Consider the following 21,875-nt stretch of genomic DNA (forward strand, 5'->3'; position numbering starts at 1 on the left):
TTTAAATCTATGCCCCCTGGTTGTTGACCCTCTGCCAAGGGAAACGAGTCCTTCCTGTCCACTCTATACAGGCCCTTCATAATTTTATACACTTCAATCAGGTCTCCCCTCAGCCTCCTTTGTTCCAAAGAAAACAGACCCAGCATCTCTAATCTTTCCTCATAGCCACAATTCTCCAGTCCAGGCAATATTCTTGTAAATCTCCTCTGTACCCTTTCCAGTACAATCACATCTTTCCTGTAATGTGGTGACCAGAACTGCACACAGTATTCCAGCTGCGGCCTAACCAGTTCAAGCATAACCTCCCAGCTCTTGTATTCCATGCCTCGACTAATAAAGGCAAGTATTCCATATGCCTTCTTAACCACCTTATCTACCTGGCCTGCCACCTTCAGGGATCTGTGGACCTGCACTCCAAGGTCCCTTTGTTCCTCTACACTTTTCAGTGTCGTACCACTTAATGTGCATTCCCTTGCCTTGTTAGACCTCCCCAAATGCATTACCTCACACTTATCCAGATTGAATTCCATTTGCCACTGTTCTGCCCCCCTGACCAGTACATTGATATCTTCCTGCAGTCTGCAGCTTTCTTCTTAATTCTCAACCACACGGCCAATTTTAGTGTCATCTGGAAACTTCTTAATCATACCCCCAACATTCAAATCCAAGTCATTGATATATACCACAAAAAACAAGGGACCCAGCACTGAGCCCTGCAGAACACCACTGGTCACAAAAACACTCATCAACCATTACCCTTGGCTCCACAGTTGAGGAATGTGTGAACGTCCCTCTTCCTTGACAGGGACCAGGGACCAGTGAAGATGTGCATGGCCGGCGTCTGGGTTGATTAGATCGATGGCAGGTATCCTGTATCGTGCAGTTGCAGCAAGTAATCAGGGAGTCAAATTTGAATGCTGGCCTTTATTGCAAAAGGGATGGAGCGCATTGGTAAGACCACACCTGGAGTACTGCGTACAGTTTTGGTCTGGACTTGTCTCCATTCCCGTGCCGCGGGGATTGCTACACCAGACGGGGAGAGGAAACATTTGGGGTCACAGATTCCCCACCAATTCCCATTCCCCTTCTTTCCGGTGGATAATGTAGGGGCCACTGTGTGTAATGTGCAAGTCAGTAAGAATTGTCAGCAAGCTCTTTATAATTGGAGATTTTATTCAGTGGAAACTTTCACAAACTATTGTCGACTTTGAACGAAAGATCAATTTAGGATTGCAGTAAAAGTTAATAATTTTACTGCAAACTAAGTGTCTGTTGAGAGTCGCTGAATAAAGGGGAAGGATAACACACAGCGTTTCTTAAATGGACACTGCAGACCCAAGAACACCATCAGCAATATATCCAGAATATTAAAGTCCAGCCCAGTTATAGGGTTATTAACATCAGCGGAAACAAACCCCAACTGTCAAAATGAACATGGTTCAGTCGGAATGTGATTAACAGCAGATTCCAACCCCTGCAGTCACTTGTGAACTCGCTGGTGTGTCAGCAGGTTGGATGACCGAGTGAATCCCTTCCCACACTCCGAGCAGGTGAACGGCCTCTCCCCAGTGTGATTGCGTCGATGAATTTCCAGGTCAGACGGTAATCTGAATACATTCCCACAGTCCCCACATTTCCACGGTTTCTCCATGATGTGGGTGTCCTTGTGTCTCTCCAGGTTGGATGATCAGTTGAAGCCTGGTCCACACACAACACGTGTACAGTTTCTCCCCACTGTGAATGGTGCAATGTTTTTTCAGGCTGTGTAACTGGCTAAAGCTCTTTCCACAGGCAGTGCACTGGAACACTCACTCGGTGCCTTTCCAATCACACTGATATTCCCACAGGCAGCGCAGACAAACATTTCTCCTTCCACTTTCAGAGGCTGATGATATTCGGGTCCTGATGAATCGATTGACTCCGTCAGATCTTGACGCGATGTTTGGTTTTGTGATTCCTGCCTGATAATCTACCCTTCTAATATGCTGTAAAAGGAGATAACAAAACACATCACTAAGTACAAGACAGAAATTTAGAATAGACAAATCTCGTTTCCATGGAACATTTTTTCCTCTCTTGTTCTTCGAAAGCTGTAAATCCCTGTCCCACACATTGTCCCTCCTGCTGTGCTGAAATCCAAACCTATCACACATTTCTACTCCACTCCCAGTTTTCACCACCAATTCTGGCCGGGTTCAGAAATACACTCGCTGGTTCCCCTCCCTCTCCTCCCCTGATGGTGTTGACTCTGGCTGGGTTTAATTCTACAATAACTGGTTTCCTCTCCCTCTCCTCCTCTGAAGTGCTGGCTCTCTTAGATCTGGTCCTGTGTAATGAGACAGCATTAATAAACAATCTCCTAGTAAAGGATCCCCTTGAAATCAGTGATCATAGCATGGTTGAATTTCAAATTCAGATGGAGGCCGAGAAAGTTGGATCTCAAACCAGCGTACTAAGCTGAAATAAAGGAGACTACAAAGGTATGAGGGCAGCGTTGGCTAAAGTGGACTGGGAAAATAAATTTCAAGTGTAAGATGGTTGAAGAGCAGTGGCAGACATTTAAGGAGATGTTTCACAGCTCTCAAGAAAAATATATTCCAGTCAGGAGACAAAGGTTTAAAAGAAACCCGTGGCTAACTAAAGAAATAAAGGACAGTATCCAATTAAAAACAAGGGCATACAAAGTGGCCAAAACTACTGGGAGGACAGAAGATTGGGAAGCTTTTAAAAGCCAGCAAAGAATGACTAAAAAAATGATTACAAAGGGAAGATAGGCTATGAAAGTAAACTAGCACGAAATATAAAAACAGATAACAAGAGTTTGTACAGGTATATAAAAAGGAAAATAGTGGCTAAAGAAAATGTTGGTCCCTTGTAGGACGAAACCGAGGATGAATCAGTAATGGGGGAACATGGAGATGGCAGAAACTCTGAACAAATATTTTGTATCAATTTTTAGGGTAGAGGACACTAAAAATATCCCAACAGTGGATAGTCAAGGGGCTATAGCGGGGGAGGAACTCACCACAATCACAATAACCTAAGGAGGTGGGACTCAGTAAGATCATGGGACTAAAGGCGAATAAATCTCCTGGACCTGATAAGAGCCTAGGATGCAAGCTAAGAGAAGTAGCGGCAGGGATAGTGGGTACATTGGTTGTAATTTACCAAAATTCCCTGGATTTTGGAAAACTGCAAATATAACGCCTCTATTTAAAAAAGGAGGCAGACAAAAAGCAGGAAACTATAGACCAGTTAGCCTAACATCTGTGGTTGGGAAAATGTTGGAGTCCATTGTTAAAGAAGCAGTAGCAGGACATTTGGAAAAGCATAATTCGGTCAGACAGAGTCAGCATGGATTTATGAAGGGGAAGTCATATTTGACAAATTTGCTGGAGTTCTTTGAGGATGTAACGAACAGGGTGGATAAAGGGGAACCAGTGGATGTGGTGTATTTGGACTTCCAGAAGGCATTTGACAAAGTGCCACATAAAAGGTTACTGCACAAGATAAAAGTTCACGAGGTTGGGGTAATATATTAGCATGGATAGAGGATTGGCTAACTAACAGAGAACAGAGAGTCGGGATAAATGGTCCATTCTCGGGTAACTAGTGGGGTGCCGATATTCTGGTTATTATTCCGGGCTTGCGGCGGGCCCCGGTTGTTTATGAAGCATCCCCGGCTCCCCGCTGGTGCATTACTCTCCTCCGTCCCGCTGAACATGACATCTCTGTGGAGCTTGTTCCGCCATTACACGCTCCAAACACAGCCAGGACTCGCGCCTGTGCACTGAGCTCCTGTAGTCTGGGTGGGGCACATTCTCCCCCGCTGGGCATGCTGAGTACATACGAACATGAGAAATAGGAGCAGGAGTGGGCCACCCGGTCCCCTGAGCCTGCTCCCCATTCAATAAGATGTGATTGCACAGTCTAGGGGGAGCTTTACTCTGTATCTAACCTGTGCTGTACCTGTTCTGCAGTGTTTGACTGGACAGCGTACAGCGAGATTAACGCTATATCTCACCAATGCAGTACCTAATGTGTAAGTGTTTGAGACAGGCTAGAGGGAGATTTAATCTTTATGTAACCCATGCTGTACATGCCTGGGAATGTCCGATGAGACAGTGTAGAGGGAGCTTTACTCTGCATCTAACCAGTGCTGTACCTGCCCTGGGAGTGTTGATGGGACAGTGTAGAGGGAGCTTTACTCTGTATCTAAACCATGCTCTTCCTGCCCTGGAGTGTTTGGGGGAGATATACACCATGTCTAACCTGTGCTCTACTGGCCCTGGCAATGATTGATGGGACAATGTTGAGGGGGCTTTACTCTTTATCAACCTGAGCTGTGCATATGCTGGGAATGTCTGGTGGGACAGTGCCGAGGGATCCTTACTGTGTATTTAACCTGTGCTGTTCTGCCCTGGGACTGTTTACTGGGATAGTGTAGAGAGAGATTTACTCTGTTTAAACCGTGCTGTACTTCACCTGCAAGTGTTTGATGGGACAGCATAGAGGGAGCTTTAGTCTGTGTCTAACCCGTACTGTACTTGCCTTGGGAGTATTTGATTGCAACAATGTAGAGTGAGCTTTATTCTGTACCTAACCAATGCAATAACTACTCTGGAATGCTTGTGACAGGGTAGAGGGAGATATACTCCATATCTAACCTGTGTTGTACCTGCCCTTGAAATGTCTGGTGGGACAATGTTGAGGAAGCTTTACTCTGTATCTAAGCAAGACAGGTATATCCTTCCTTAGATAAGGAGACCAAAACTGTGCACAATACTCCAGGTGTGGTCTCACCAAGGCCCTGTACAATTGTAGAGCGAGGTGTGAGAGGGGATTACCCTGTATCTAAATTATGCTGTACCTGCCCTAGGAGTGTTTATTTTGAAAGTGTAGAGGGAGCTTTAATTAGTATCTAACCTGTGCTGTTCGTGCCCTGGGAGTGTTTGATGGGACAGTGTAGAGGGAGCTTTACTCTGTATCTAACCCCGTGCTGTACCTGCCCTGGGAGTGTTTGATGGGACAGTGTAGAGGGAGCTTTACTCTGTATCTAACCCCCTGTACCTGCCCTGGGAGTGTTTGATGAGACAGTGTAGAGGGAGCTTTACTCTGTATCTAACCCGTGCTGTACCTGCCCTGGGAGTGTTTGATGGGACGGTGTAGAGGGAGCTTTACTCTGTATCTAACCCCCTGTACCTGCCCTGGGAGTGTTTGATGGGACAGTGTAGAGGGAGCTTTACTCTGTATCTAACCCCCTGTACCTGCCCTGGGAGTGTTTGATGGGACAGTGTAGAGGGAGCTTTACTCTGTATCTAACCCTCTGTACCTGCCCTGGGAGTGTTTGATGGGACAGTGTAGAGGGAGCTTTACTCTGTATCTAACCCCCTGTACCTGCCCTGGGAGTGTTTGATGGGACAGTGTAGAGGGAGCTTTACTCTGTATCTAACCCCCTGTACCTGCCCTGGGAGTGTTTGATGGGACAGTGTAGAGGGAGCTTTACTCTGTATCTAACCCCCTGTACCTGCCCTGGGAGTGTTTGATGGGACAGTGTAGAGGGAGCTTTACTCTGTATCTAACCCCCTGTACCTGCCCTGGGAGTGTTTGATGGGACAGTGTAGAGGGAGCTTTACTCTGTATCTAACCCCCTGTACCTGCCCTGGGAGTGTTTGATGGGACAGTGTAGAGGGAGCTTTACTCTGTATCTAACCCCCTGTACCTGCCCTGGGAGTGTTTGATGGGACAGTGTAGAGGGAGCTTTACTCTGTATCTAACCCCCTGTACCTGCCCTGGGAGTGTTTGATGGGACAGTGTAGAGGGAGCTTTACTCTGTATCTAACCCCCTGTACCTGCCCTGGGAGTGTTTGATGGGACAGTGTAGAGGAAGCTTTACTCTGTATCTAACCCCCTGTACCTGCCCTGGGAGTGTTTGATGGGACAGTGTAGAGGGAGCTTTACTCTGTATCTAACCCCCTGTACCTGCCCTGGGAGTGTTTGATGGGACAGTGTAGAGGGAGCTTTACTCTGTATCTAACCCCCTGTACCTGCCCTGGGAGTGTTTGATGGGACAGTGTAGAGGGAGCTTTACTCTGTATCTAACCCCCTGTACCTGCCCTGGGAGTGTTTGATGGGACAGTGTAGAGGGAGCTTTACTCTGTATCTAACCCCCTGTACCTGCCCTGGGAGTGTTTGATGGGACAGTGTAGAGGGAGCTTTACTCTGTATCTAACCCCCTGTACCTGCCCTGGGAGTGTTTGATGGGACAGTGTAGAGGGAGCTTTACTCTGTATCTAACCCCCTGTACCTGCCCTGGGAGTGTTTGATGGGACAGTGTAGAGGGAGCTTTACTCTGTATCTAACCCCCTGTACCTGCCCTGGGAGTGTTTGATGGGACAGTGTAGAGGGAGCTTTACTCTGTATCTAACCCCCTGTACCTGCCCTGCGAGTGTTTGATGGGACAGTGTAGACGAAGCTTGTATCTGAGTCGTGATAAATGGGTCATTTTCCGGTTGGCAAACAGTGACTAGTGGGGTGCCGCAGGGATCGGTGCTGGGTCCTCAACTATTTACAATCTATATAAATGACTTGGATGAAGGGACTGAGTGTAATGTAGTCAAGATTGTTGATGATACAAAGATGGGTGGGAAAGCAAATTGTGAAGAGGACACAAAAAATCTGCAAAGGGATATAGACAGGCTAAGTAGTGGGCAAAAATGTGGCAGATGGAGTATAATGTGGGAAAATGTGAGGCTATGCACTTTGGCAGAAAAAATAGAAAAGCAAATTATAATTTAAATGGAGAAAAATTGCAAAGTGCGCAGTACAGAGGGAGCTGGGGGTCCTTGTGCATGAAACACAAAAAGTTAGTGTGCAGGTACAACAAGTGATCAGGAAGGCAAATGGAATGTTGGCCTTTATTGCAAAGGGGATGGAGTATAAAAGCAGAGAAGTCCTGCTACAACTGTACAGGGTATTGGTGAGGCCACACCTGGAATACTGCGTACAGTTTTGGCCTCCGTATTGAAGGAAGGATATACTTGCATTGGAGGCTGTTCAGAGAAGGTTCACTAGGTTGATTCCAGAGATGAGGGGATTGACTTATGAAGATTGGTTGGGCCTATACACATTGGAGTTCAGAAGATGAGAGGTGATCTTATCGAAACAGATAAGATAATGAGGGTGCGCGACAAGGTGAATGCAGAGAGGATATTTCCACTCATAGGGGAAAATAAAACTAGGGGTCATAGTCTCAGATTAAGAGGCTGCCCATTTAAACTGAGATGAGGAGGAATTTCTTCTCTGAGGGTTGTAAATCTGTGGCATTCTCTGCCCCAGAGAGCTGTGGAGGCTGGGGGGTCTTTGAATATATTTAAGGCGGAGATAGACAGATCTTTGAGCGATAAGGGAGTAAAGGGTTATGGGGAGCAAGAAGGAAAGTGGAGCTGAGTCCATGATCAATGATCTTATTAAATGGCGGAGCAGTCTCGAGGGGCCGAGTGGCCACTCCTGCTCCTACTTCTTATATTATAATCGACCCCGTGCTGTACCTGCCCTGGGAATGTCTGGTGGAACAGTGTAGAGGGAGCTTTACTCTGTATCTAACCCCGTGCTGTACCTGCCCTGGGAGTGTTTGATGGGACAATGTAGAGTGAGCTTTACTCTATATCTAACCCGTGCTGTACCTGCCCTGTGATTTGATGCGACAGTGTAGAGGAAGCTTTATTCTGTATCTAACGAATGCGGTATCTAACCTGGAATATTGGGACAGGGTAGAGGGAGATATGTTCCGTATCTAACCTGTGTTCTTCCTGCCCTTGGAATATCTGGTGAGATAGTGTTGAGGGAGCTTTACTCTGTATCTAAGCAAGACAGGTATATCCTTCCTTAGATAAGGAGACCAAAACTGTGCACAGTACTCCAGGTGTGGTCTCACCAAGGCCCTGTACAATTGTAGAGTGAAGTTAGCGAGAATTACACTGTATCTAAATTATGCTGTACCTGCCCTAGGAGTGTTTATTTGGACAGTGTAGAGGGAGCTTTACTTAGTATCTAGCCAATGCATTACCTGCCCTGGGATTGTTTGATGGGACAGTGCAGAGGGAGCTTTATTCTGTATCTAACCCGTGCTGTAGCTGCCCTGGGAGTGTTTGGGATATTGTAGACTGAGATTTACTCTGCATCAACCCTGGTAGTGTTTGGGACAGGTTGGAGTGAGATTTATCTGTATCTAACCCGTGCATTACCGGTAGTCCTGACATCAGTAGTAGGGAAAATGCTAGAATCTATTATCAAGCACGTGGTAACAGGGCACTTCAGAAGTAACATAGAAACATAGAAAACATAGACACATAGAAAATAAATGCAGGAGTAGGCCATTCGGCCCTTCGAGCCTGCACCACCATTCAATAAGATATTGGCTGATCATTCACCTCAGTACCCCTTTCCTGCTTTCTCTCCATACCCCTTGATCTCTTTATCCGCAAGGGCCATATCTAACTCCCTCTTGAATATATCCAACAAACTGGCATCAACTACTCTCTGCGATAGGGAATTCCACAGGTTAACAACTCTCTGAGTGAAGAAGTTTCTCCTTATCTCAGTCCTAAATGGCTTACCCCTTATCCATAGACTTATGTCCCCTGGTTCTGGACTTCCCCAACATCAGGAACATTCTTCCTGCATCTAACCTGTCCAGTCCCGTCAGAATTTTATATGTTTCTATGAGATCCCATCTCATTCTTCTAAACGCCAGTGAATAAAGGCCCAGTCGATCCAGTCTCTCCTCATATGTCAGTCTAGCCATTCTGTGAATCAGTCTGGTGAACCTTCGCTGCACTCCCACAATAGCAAGAATGTCCTTCCTCAGATTAGGAGACCAAAACTGAACACAATATTCCAGGTGAGGCCTCACTAAGGCCCTGTACAACTGCAGTAAGACCTCCCTGCTCCTATACTCAAATTCCCTAGCTATGAAGGCCAACATACTATTTGCCGCCTTCACTGCCTGCTGTACCTTCATGTCAACTTTCAATGATTGATGAACCATGACACCCAGGTCTCGTTGCACCTCCCCTTTTCCTAATCTGCCGCCATTCAGATAATATTCTGCCTTCGTGTTTTTGCCTCCAAAGTGGATAACCTCACATTTATCCACATTATACTGCATCTGCATCTCCTGTAATAACAGGATTGGGCAGAATCAATCCAGATTTATGAAAGGGAAATTGTAGTTGACAAATCTGTTTGTGTTTTTTGAGGCTGTAACTAGCAGGATAGATAAGGGGGAATCACTGGATGTGGTGTATTTAGATTTACAGAAAGATTCGATAAGGTGCCACACAAGAGGTTATTAAACAAAATTAGGGCTGATGGGATTAGCGTAATATACCAGCATGGATTGAGGATTGGTTAATGGACAGAAAACAGAGAGTAGGAATAAACGGGTCATTTCGGGTTGGCAGGCTGTAACTGGTGGGGTGCTGCAAGGATCGGTGCTTGGGCCCCAGATATTCACAATCTGTATCAATGATTGGGATGAAGGGACCAAATGTAATATATACAAGTTTGCTGAGGATACAAAGCTAGTTGGGAATGTAAGTTGTGAGGAGGATGAAGAGGTTTCAAGGGGATATATACAACTCAGTGAGTGGGCAAAAACATGGCAAATGGAATATAATGTGAATAATTGTTAAGTTGTACACTGATAGTAAAAATAGAAAGGCAGAGTATTTTTTTTAAATGGTGAGAGATTGGGAAATGGTGTTCAGAGGGACCTGGGTGTTCTTGTACACACATCGCTAAAAGTTAATATGCAGGTACAGTAAGCAAATGGTATATTGGCCTTTATTACAAAAAGATTTGAGTATAAGAGTAAAGACGTCTTACTGCAATTATACAGGGCCCTGGTGAGACCACACCTGGAGTATTGTGCACAGTTTTGGTCTCCTTACCTAAGGAAAGATAAACTTGCTGTAGAGGGCATGTAACAAAGGTTCACCAGACTGATTCCTGGGATGGAGGGATTGTCCGACGAGAGATTGAGTAGACTAGGCCTATATTCGCTCACGTTTAGAAGAATGAGAGGTGAGAGGCAACACCCACATCCCATGAACAAATTTAAAAAAGAGATGAGTGAGGTGTTTAAATTTGATCAAGGACACCAGACAAATTATTAGAGACACTCCCTGCCCTTCAGGACCTGTGTCCAGGGGAGAAGCTGATGGGTTTATCTGATCATCTTTGGGTTAAATGTTGTGCTCATCGAGCTGAGCAGCTCGTGCCAGCATCAAACACTCTCCAGTCGGGCACAGCACGGGTTAGATACAGAGTGAACTCATCGGTCACTCCCCGACACAGATACTGAGGGACAGGGAGTGTCCGGGTCACTGACATTTCTCAATCAATAAGGTATAAATTGATCCTGTACCTCTCCCCATTAATCCTGGGCTCCACACAGGTCGAATCCTGCTCCTGTTTCCCTTCCTGTAACAGCACTGAGCTCAACCCAGCCCATAATGATCAGGGCTCAGGGAGGTTGGTTGCTCAGCACTGCAGTGATGTCATAAAGCAGGGCCATTCAGCCCAGCTGGTCCTCTCCTTGTCCCTTTAAAGGTGGAGAGCTGGGACATCCTGTCTCAATACACATCCCCCTGTTCATACTGAGAATCCCCGGGGAAGGCCCAAGGCCCAGAGTGTGAAACACAACCCAGGGGGAGGAGAGCTGGGACATCCTGTCTCAACACACATCTCCCTGTTCATACTGAGAATCCCCGGGGAAGACCCAAGGCCCAGAGTATGGAACACAACCCAGGGGGAGGAGAGCTGGGACATCCTGTCTCAATACACATCTCCCTGTTCATACTGAGAATCCCCGGGGAAGACCCAAGGCCCAGAGTATGGAACACAACCCAGGGGGAGGAGAGCTGGGACATCCTGTCTCAACACACATCCCCTGTTCATACTGAGAATCCCTGGGAATGCCCAAGGCCCAGAGTGTGGAACACAACCCAGGGGGAGGAGAGCTGGGACATCCTGTCTCAACACACATCCCCTGTTCATACTGAGAATCCCTGGGAATGCCCAAGGCCCAGAGTGTGGAACACAACCCAGGGGGAGGAGAGCTGGGACATCCTGTCTCAATACACATCCCCCTGTTCATACTGAGAGTCCCCGGGGAAGACCCAAGGCCCAGAGTGTGGAACACAACCCAGGGGGAGGAGAGCTGGGACATCCTGTCTCAACACACATCCCCCTGTTCATACTGAGAATCCCCGGGAAGGCCCAAGGCCCAGAGTGTGGAACACAACCCAGGGGGAAAGAGGAGAGAGAAGGGGAGGTAAATGAAGGAGTGGGGACTGAGGGCCACCAAGCTTCAGTTTTAGAGCCTGGAGACTTCAGGAGGGATCAGCGAGTTCGGTAGTTTCAGGATCCAGGGAGAGAACAAGGAGCAGATGGGGAGAGTGGTGTGGATTCCAGCACAGTGAGGATGTCGGGGGAGGGAGATTGTGTCGGGCCGTGTATTAGGGATGTAGGAGGGACAAGAGAGGAAAGGTCAGAGGAGCAATTACTGAAGCAGTGTCCATCAATAGTGAGAGAGAGAAGGTGGGCTCAGAGTGTGCCCTGGACAGGCCGGTAAACTGTTTGTTTGCTGTGACCAGCTTTCTCTCTGTCACAAATAACCTTCTGTAGCCCAGTGACACAAACAGCCCGTTAAACGCCACCAATGCCCTTTGGTCTGGTGAGGTCTCCCTTTGTGAAACATCGGCTGTTGTTAAAGCTTCTCATTCTGACTCGCTCACAGTGAGACAGTATCCACTGTCCCTTTTATTCCATGGGCTTCATCTTTGCTGGTATTGGTAACACGCCCGGGATCACTAAACACAAAACCCAGTCTGTTAATCACTTCCAGCTACTGGGCTTAGCGTGTGCCCCACAGCACCTCTTCCACCTTCAATGTGTGAATAGAGCATCACACCTGCAAAGCTGGTGTAAGTTTATATCCAGGCAGCAAATCTATTTAAGAAAAGCCTGTAGGCCGATGAGACACTGTTCAGGTGCCAGTGTGCTGCTGGTTTGTCCGGCATTTTGCCTGTAATGGGAAATAACTGAACATTTCTCCCAGTGTAACCTTTGCTGTAATGAAATGTGTCTTTTAATAAGCCTCATGTCCTTGCTCATGTCTGCTGCCATTGTGTAGAAAGGGGATGTGTGAAGCGATGGTGTTTGTATGGAGATGTGAAACAAGGAAACGCTATCTGTGTGTGGCAGTGACACAGCCTTGTGGTCACAGGCAGAACCATGCACCGATATCCTTGTGGTTATAGTTTGAGCAGGGTCAGTTCATGAATGCTCAAGCTAAGAGGTGCCAGGGATCGGGAGCAGCGGCAGTAAATACAATCTAAATGTAAATTCCGATGTAGTTTATCTTCATTTATTCCTATTTTAATAGCTTTTGCTGAATGTGGCCCATGGCCAAGTGCCAGGATATTGGATCAGGCCCACCGTAGAAAATGAGTTTGACCCCCTGAGGTAGACAATGTCAACCGGATTCCACCATCCACCAACCTAACAACTTCTTTACAAACTCAAGTTAGTTTGTAAGACGTGACCTTTTTACCGGAATCCATGTTCAGTATCTCTAATGGCCCCTTCCCTTTCCCCATGATGGAAAACAGCATCTCTCAGGATCCCTTCGAGCACCTTCCCAGTGATCGAGGTCACGTTGATGGGCCTTCAGTTCCCGAACTCAGACTTGTGCCCAATTTGGAAAATGGGAACTACATGTGCTTCCTTCCAATCTCAGGGAACAACCCATGACTCTACTGAGCTGTTGGAGATATGGGCAAGGGGCTGACAGAGCACCCGTCCCATCTCTTTAAACACCCTTGGGTGGATATCATCCACACCTTACACGCGTCAAGATTAACCCACACGGCGACTTTGCTGTCAGTGAAGAGAGATGAGAAAGACCAAAGTGCCGTTTGGCCCTCTCAGTGTGGTCCTGAAGGACTGTGTCCAGACTGAAGTTCTCCCCCCATACGATCCTCCCCCCAGATTGTCCTCTCTCAGCTCCAGACAGGTGATGCTAAACACTCGGGTGGGAAAGACAAAAATTTATAGCAGTGTGTTGAAAGCAACACTAATTTATTTGTCTATATCCCAAATATTAAACTCCAGCCCAGTTACAGGAGTTATTAAAATCAGCGGAAACAAACCCCAACTGTCAGAATGAACATGGTTCAGTCGGGATTTGATTAACAGCAGCAATAACAGCAGATTCCAACCCCTGCAGTCACTTGTGAACTCGCTGGTGCCTCAACAGGTGGATGACTGAGTGAATCCCTCCCCACACCCGGAGCAGGTGAACGGCCTCTCCCCAGTGTGAACTCGCTGATGTGTTTCCAGCTGGGACGGGTAGTTGAAACGTTTCCCACAGTCCCCACATTTACACGGTTTCTCCCCAGTGTCACTGCACTTGTGTCTCTCCAGGTTGGATGATCAGCTGAAGCCTTGTCCACACACAGCATGTGTACTGTTTCTCCCCGCTGTGAACGGTGCTTTTTGCTTCCATGGTCAAAGGCCGATGATATTCATATTCCGATGAATCAAGTGACTCCGTCAGATCTTATTGTGATGTTTGGTTTGAACCTTTGGTCGACAAATCCTCCCCTTTTAATACCCTGTAAAGGGAATTTCAAACAGGAAAAAGTTGGGTGAGAGAGAACCCACAAAAACACAAAGGCAGGTTGTGAAATTGAGCTGAATGAACCTGGTTATTTGTGCGGCCGTCTGCAGAAAAAAAGTGACCCTGAAAGCTGCCGGATTGTCATAAAAACCCAACTAGTCACTAATGTCCTTCAGGGAAGGGAACCCACCACCCGGTCTGGGCCTACACAAGACTCTGGCCTCTATGGGAGGAGAGAGAGGTGGCCAGGTGAGGGACTTTATACATCTGCAACTCAACCAGAACTTTGACAGAACCTCCCAAACCCACAACCTCTACCACCTAGATGGACCGGGGCAGCAGGTGCATGGGAAATCCATCACCTCCAAGTTCCCCTCCAAGTCTCACATCCTGACTTGGGCATATATCGCTGTTCCTACATCGTCACTGGGTGAAAATCCTGGAACTCCTCACCTAACAGCATTGTGGGAGGACCTTCACCACACGGACTGCAGCGGTTCGAGAAGGCCCACATCACCTTGTCAAGGGGCAAGTGGAAATTGGAAATATATTCTGGCCTTACTCGCGACTCCCACATCCCAAGAATGGATTAAAACAAATCTGTACATTGAAAGCCTCGACAGAAATACTTGTTCCTAAAACAATACTCTTCTACATTGTGAGGACAGTAATCTCCCCTAGAATCCACCGCCGTTGACAGTCTCTCATCGGAAATTGTTGGGCCCGACTGGGCTCAGAGGTACTGGGGGTGAAACCCAGCAGCTTCTCCCCCCTCTCCACTCCAGCTCAAACTGATGCAACAAACAGACCCACACAGGAGGCCAGGGAGCGACTTCCGTATCCAGTGTCCACCCTGATACAGAGCGGCTCTGGATTGGTCTCTCTGTGTTTCCAGTATCGATGCACTTAGGTTCAGTATATGAGGGAGAAGGGAATAGAGGCTTGTGCTGAGAGAGTTAGAACCATAGAATCAGAGAATGGTTACAGCACGGAACATGACCATTCGGCCCGTCGAGCACGTGTCAGCTCTCTGCAAGAGCACCTCAGCTAGTCCCACTCCCCCGCCCTTACCCCACAGCCCTGCTCATGTTTTCTCTCAGGTATTTATCCAATTCCCTTTTGAAAGCCGTGATTGAGTCTGCCTCCACCACCCTCTCAGGCCGTGCATTCCGGATATTAACCACTCGCTACGCAAAAAGGGTTTTTCTTGTGTCGCCTTTGGTTCTTTTGCCAATCCCTTAAATCTGTGTCCTCTGGTTCTCGACCCTTCTGCCAATGGGAACAGTTTCTTTCTATGAAAGTATAAACTTCCTTAAATACTGAGACCAAAATTGTACGCAGTACTCCAGGTGTGGCCTCACCAATACCTTGTACAGTTCTAGCAGGACTTCTCTGCTTTTATACTCTATCCCCCTAGCAACCCCAGCTTCTCCAGTTGGTCCAGGTAACTGTTGTCCCTCATCCCTGAAATCACTCTTGTAAATCTTTTCTGAACGCTCTCTAAGGTGCTCACATCATTCCTAAAGTGTGGTGCTCAGAATTGGGCAAAATACTCCAGTGTTTTGTACAGGTTCATCATAATATCCACGCTTTTGTACTCTATACCTCTAGATAGTTTCTCTGTTTATAAATAGTGTAATATAAACAGAGACATGGTCCAGGGCAATATAAACAGAGACAAGGTCCAGGGCAATATAAACAGAGACAGGGCCTAGTGTAATATAAACAAGGACAGGGTCTAGTGTAATATAAACAGAGACAGGGTCCAGTGTAATATAAACAAGGACAGGGTCTAGTGTAATATAACCAGAGACAGGGTCCAGTGTAATATAAACAGAGACAGGGTCCAGTGTAATATAAACAGAGACAGGGTCTAGTGTAATATAAACAGGGACAGGGTCTAGTGTAATATAAACAGGGACAGGGTCTAGTGTAATATAAACAGAGACAGGGTCTAGTGTAATATAAACAGAGACAGGGTCCAGTGTAATATAAACAGAGACAGGGTCTAGTGTAATATAAACAGAGACAGGGTCCAGTGTAATATAAACAGAGACAGGATCTAGTGTAATATAAACAGAGACAGGATCTCGTGTAATATAAACAGAGACAGGGTCTAGTGTAATATAAACAGAGACAGGGTCTAGTGTAATATAAACAGAGACAGGGTCTAGTGTAATATAAACAGAGACAGGGCCTAGTGTAATATAAACAGAGACAGGGTCCAGTGTAATATAAACAGAGACAGGGTCTAGTGTAAAATAAACAGGGACAGAGTCTAGTGTAATATAAACAGAGACAGGGTCTGGTGTAATATAAACAGGGACAGGGTCTGGTGTAATATAAACAGAGACAGGGTCTAGTGTAATATAAACAGGGACAGGGTCTAGTGTAATATAAACAGGGACAGGGTCTGGTGTAATATAAACAGAGACAGGGTCCAGTGTAATATAAACAGAGACAGGGTCTAGTGTAATATAAACAGAGACAGGGTCCAGTGTAATATAAACAGAGACAGGGTCCAGTGTAATATAAACAGAGACATGGTCTAGTGTAATATATACAGAGACAGGGTCCAGTGTAATATAAACAGAGACAGGGTCCAGTGTAATATAAACAGAGACAGGGTCCAGTGTAATATAAACAGAGACAGGGTCCAGTGTAATATAAACAGAGACAGGATCTAGTGTAATATAAACAGAGACAGGGTCTAGTGTAATATAAACAGAGACAGGGTCCAGTGTAATATAAACAGAGACAGGGTCTAGTGTAATATAAACAGAGACAGGGTCGAGTGTAATATAAACAGAGACAGGGTCCAGTGTAATATAAACAGAGACAGGGTCTAGTGTAATATAAACAGAGACAGGGTCCAGTGTAATATAAACAGAGACAGGATCTAGTGTAATATAAACAGAGACAGGGTCTAGTGTAATATAAACAGAGACAGGGTCCAGTGTAATATAAACAGAGACAGGGTCTAGTGTAATATAAACAGAGACAGGGTCGAGTGTAATATAAACAGAGACAGGGTCCAGTGTAATATAAACAGAGACAGGGTCTAGTGTAATATAAACAGAGACAGGGTCCAGTGTAATATAAACAGAGACAGGGTCTAGTGTAATATAAACAGAGACAGGGTCCAGTGTAATATAAACAGAGACAGGGTCCAGTGTAATATAAACAGAGACAGGGTCCAGTGTAATATAAACAGAGACAGGGTCCAGTGTAATATAAACAGAGACAGGGTCTAGTGTAATATAAACAGAGACAGGGTCCAGTGTAATATAAACAGAGACAGGGTCCAGTGTAATATAAACAGAGACAGGGTCCAGTGTAATATAAACAGAGACATGGTCCAGTGTAATATAAACAGGGACAGGGTCCAGTGTAATATAAACAGAGACAGGGTCCAGTGTAATATAAACAGAGACATGGTCCAGTGTAATATAAACAGAGACATGGTCCAGTGTAATACGGTGCGAACTGGTTTAAAAGCTCTGCAGATCTGATTCACCACCAGTGAGTTCACACTGACGGGAAACAGTTCAGTCGCTCTCACTGTGGGAAGAGGTTCAGTCATTCACCCTCATTGCACACCGACACACACACTGGGGAGAGACCATTTACCTGCTCCATGTGTGGGAAGGGATTCACTTGCTCATCCACACTGCTGAATAAGGGGTCAGATATTTAGGACTGAGATGAGGAGAAATGTCCTCACTCAGAGGATGGTGAATCTTTGGAAATCTCTACTCCAGAGAGCTGTAGGTGCTCAGCCGTTGAGTAGATTCAAGACAGAAGGCGATCAGTTTGTGGAAACTAAGGGAATTAAAGGATATAGGGATAGTGCAGGAAGTTGGAGTTGAGGTAGAAGATCAGCCATGATCTTGTTGAATGGCAGAGCAGGCCTGAAGGGCCAAAATGGCCGACTCCGGCTCCTATCTGTTATGTTCCTGATGTACCGGTGGACAAGGCCTGCTCCCTCTCCAGGGCCACCCGGACACAGACCAGACCGCAGGAAGAGAGGCAGGCAGCCAGAGTGACCCCCAGGTCCTGCCCATCCTGAACCTACAAATTGCTGTTCTAGCCAGGCCCAGGAGCAGGTCCAGGAGAAGATCCTCTGATTACCCAAACCCTCCACACCAAAGATTAGGAACATGGGGCGAAATTGTAACCAAACATCAAAGAGCAAGTTATTATTTAAATGGAGAAAGATTGCAAAGTGCTGCAGTACAGCGGGACCTGGGGGTACTTGTGCATGAAACACAAAAGGTTAGTATACAGGTACAGCAAGTGATCAGGAAGGCCAATGGAATGTTGGCCTTTATTGCAAAGGGGATGGAGTATAAAAGCAGGGAAGTCTTGCTGCAGTTATACAGGGTATTGGTGAGGCCACACCTGGAATACTGCGTGCAGTTTTGGTTTCCATATTTACAAAAGGATATACTTGCTTTGGAGGCAGTTCAGAGAAGGTTCACTCGGTTGATTCCAGAGATGAGGGGATTGACTTAGGAGGAAAGGTTGAGTCATTTGGGCCTCTACTCATTGGAATTCAGAAGAATGAGAGGTGATCTTATCGTAACGTATAAGATTATGAGGGGGTTTGTCAGGGTGGATGCAGAGAGGATGTTTCCACTGATGGGGAAGACCAGAACTAGAGGGCATAATCTTAGAATAAGGGGCCGTCCATTTAAAACTGAGATGAGGAGGAATTTCTTGGTCTCAAAGGGTTGTAAATCTGTGGAATTCGCTGCCTCAGAGAGCTGTGGAGGCTGGGTCATTGAATAAATATAAGACAGAGATAGACAGTTTCTTAACCAATCAGGGAATAAGGGATTATGGGGAGCAGGTCCATGATCGGATCAGCCAAGATCGTATTAAATGGTGGAGCAGGCTCGAGGGGCCGTATGGCCTATTCCTGCTCCTATTTCTTATGTTCTTATGTAAAATAATGACAGATGTTAAACTGTTTTGCTGACAAAAGAAATCTCGATTTAACTTTTAAAAGATGAATTGTTTAACAGGTGTTCACACAGACTCACCTGATTGGCCGACTCAGGATCCCCCCCCTCAAGCACCGCGATTGGTTACAGAACACGCTGCTCCCTGGGCCCTCCGACCTCTGAGCTCTCTTCCTGTTGGTTCCCAGGGCAATCAATCACCACTCGCCAACATTATGCTGCCAGATGTAGTTGAGGGGCTCAGAGGAAGAAATAAAATGAGGCCGTGAATCTGAGTTAAGAAATAAAATTAGAGAAGCATGATTAAATTTATAAACAAAACTATTTAAAGTCAAATCAAATGAATTGTTGCAATTAATATATTCCTTTTGGGCCAAGTGGGAAACAAGTGATGTGTGGGCTGTGCAGAGTGTCCCTGGCTCTCCGCTCCAAGTGAACATGTTTCAGCTCACATCCAACTGACTGGATAAACCTCGCCCGTCTAAACCCCATCACACAAATATCAGCATTTGATGTTTAGTTATGTTAAACCTTTATAAAACACTGGTTAGGCCTCAGCTGACACATTGTGTTCAATTCTGGGCACCACACTTTCAGAAGGATGTCTACACCTCAGAGAGGGTGTAGAAGAGATTTACTAGAATGGTACGAAGGATGAGGGACTTCAGTTATGTGGAGATACTGGAGAAGCTGCAGTTATTCTCCTTGGAGCAGAAAACGTTGAGGAAATTTGATAGAGTTCTAAATCATGAACGGTTTTAATAGACTAAATAAGGAGAAACACTTTCCAGTGGCAGAAGGGTCGGTAACCAGAGGACACAGAGTTCAGGTGATTGGCAAAAGAAGCAGAGGTGACATGAGGAGACATTTTATAAGCAGCGAGTTGTTGCAATCTGGAATGCACTGCCTGATAGGGTGATGGAAGCAGATTCAATAGTAGGTTTCAAAAGTGAATTGGATAAATACTAAAGGGACCATATTTGCAGAGCTATTGGGAAAGATCAGGGGAGTGGGACTAACTGGATAGCTCTACCATAGAGGTAACAAGGAGGATCGATGAGGGGAGTGCATTTGATGTAGTGGTTATGGATTTTAGCAAGGCTTTTGATAAGGTCCCACATGGCAGACTGGTCATGAAAGTAAAAGTCCATGGGATCCAGGGCAAAGTGGCAAGATTGATCCAAAATTGGCTCAGAGGCAGGAAGCAAAGGGTAATGGTTGATGGGTGTTTTTGTGACTGGAAGGCTGTTTCCAGTGGGGTTCTGCAGGGCTCAGTACTAGGTCCCTTGCTTTTTGTGGTTTATATCAATGATTTTGACCTGAATGTAGGGGTATGAATGACTAAGAAGTTTGCAAATGATACAAAAATTGGCTGTGTGGTTGATAATGAAGAAGAAAACTGTAGACTGCAGGAAGATATCAATGGACTGGTCAGGTGGGCAGAACAGTGGCAAATGGAATATCAGCGTGAGATAATACATGTGGGGAGGGCTAACAAGACAAGGGAATACACAATAAATGGTAGGACACTGAGAATTGTAGAGGAACAGAGCGACCTTGGAGTGCTTGTCCACAGATCCCTGAAGGGAGCAGGAGAGGTAGATAAGGTGAGAAAGGCAAGTATCCTGAATGCTTTCTTAATTAGCCGAGGCATAGAATACAAGAGCTGGGTGATTATGCTTGAATTGTATAAGCCACTAATTAGGCCACAGCTAGAACACTGTGTGCAGTTGTGGTCAATGCATTACAGGAAAGATGTGATTGCACTAGACGGGTACAGAGATTTACGAGGATGTTCCCTGGACTGGAGAATTTTAGCTATGAGGAAAGAGTGAATAGGCTGGGATTGTTTTCTTTGGAAACGAGGAGGCTGAGAGGAAACCTCATCAATGTGTATAAAATTATGAGGGGCCTCGATAGAGTGGATAGGAAGGACCTTTTTCCCTTAGCAGAATGGTCAATAATTGGGGGGGGGGGCATAGATTTAAAGTAATTGGAAAAAGGTTTAGAGGGGAGACCTAATTGAAATATATAACATTATGAGGGGCCTGGATAGAGTGGATAACAAGGACCTATTTTGCTTAGCAGAGGGGCCAGCTGTGGCTCAGTGGGTAGCACTCTCGCGAGAACCATCAGCACAGGCCGGGGAGTGGAAGGAGCAGTGTGGCGGTGACCACTCCAGAGAGCAGCACGTGCTGGTGCAGAAGAGCAACGGCAGTGAAAAGGGACGTCACCAAGATCCAGGTCAGTGATTGGAGTGTGGACAGATACAGCAGGAGGTTGGGGCGAAGGAGCGGCGAGAGATTGTAGAGGGACGTGATCGGGGCCCAGGAGAGGCGAGGGCCCAGGGGCAGCACAGGCCCAGCCCACACTGCGATATGTGTGCACGCTAAGTCCGTGCAGCAGAGCAGGTCTCTACTGGTCTTGGTTAATGCTTGCCACTGGACCAAGACCAACCTCTGTCAAGCCTGTGTGGTGATTGGTGTGCAATGGTTACCACACGTTAAAAAAATCCATGCACAGGCATCTTCCATCCTTCACGATTTCGTTCGGGACCCAGAATTTTATTCCTTCATTGAAACACCTGTGAACTTTTGACGTGGAAGCAAGTCATCCTCAATTCGAGGGATTGCCTATCATGATGGAGCACTCTTGCCTCGGAGTCAGAAGGTTGTGGGTTCAAGTCCCACTCCAGGGACTTGAACACAGAAAGTGTCGGCTGACACTGCAGTGCAGTGCTGAGGGAGTGCTGCACTGTCGGATGAGATGTTAAACTGAGGCTCCGTCTGCTCTCTCTCTCTGGTGACTGTAAAAGATCCCATGTCCCAAATTCGATGAAGAGCAGGGGAGTTATCCCCGCTGTCCTGGCCAATATTTATCCCTCAACCACATGGCTGTCTGTGGGATCTTGCTGTGCACAGATTGGCTGCCGCATTTCCCACATTACAACAGTGACTACACTCCAGCAGAACTTCATTCTCTGTAAAGAGCTTTGAGACATCTGGTGGCGGTGAGAGGCGCTATATAAATGTAAGCCTTATATCTATGTAAGCCGAGAGCTGCACCGTGGGATCAGGCTGGAGAGCTCTGTGCCGGCAGGGACACGTGACCCGGGCCCACGGCCTGATTGACGGGAGCTTCCCACCAATGGGGAGCGAGCGGGCGGCGGGTCCTCCAACCAATCGGGGAGCCCGAGGGGCGGGACCTGTGCCGCTGATTGGCTG

At 46.5% G+C, this 21,875-nt stretch overlaps 1 long non-coding RNA gene across 1 annotated transcript; it reads right to left on the reverse strand.

Moving 5' to 3' along the window:
* Nucleotides 1–1,219: 1,219 nt before the first annotated feature.
* LOC139244121 (uncharacterized) lies at nucleotides 1,220–18,917 on the reverse strand. The gene is made up of 3 exons (XR_011589882.1): nucleotides 18,733–18,917; nucleotides 13,218–13,682; nucleotides 1,220–1,985 (listed from the first exon to the last, which is right to left on the reverse strand). It is a non-coding gene; the product is annotated as an uncharacterized lncRNA (long non-coding RNA).
* Between the last annotated feature and the right edge of the window lie 2,958 nt (nucleotides 18,918–21,875).

Source organism: Pristiophorus japonicus, unplaced genomic scaffold, assembly GCF_044704955.1.
Source record: "Pristiophorus japonicus isolate sPriJap1 unplaced genomic scaffold, sPriJap1.hap1 HAP1_SCAFFOLD_2041, whole genome shotgun sequence".
Lineage (NCBI taxonomy): Eukaryota > Metazoa > Chordata > Chondrichthyes > Pristiophoridae > Pristiophorus > Pristiophorus japonicus.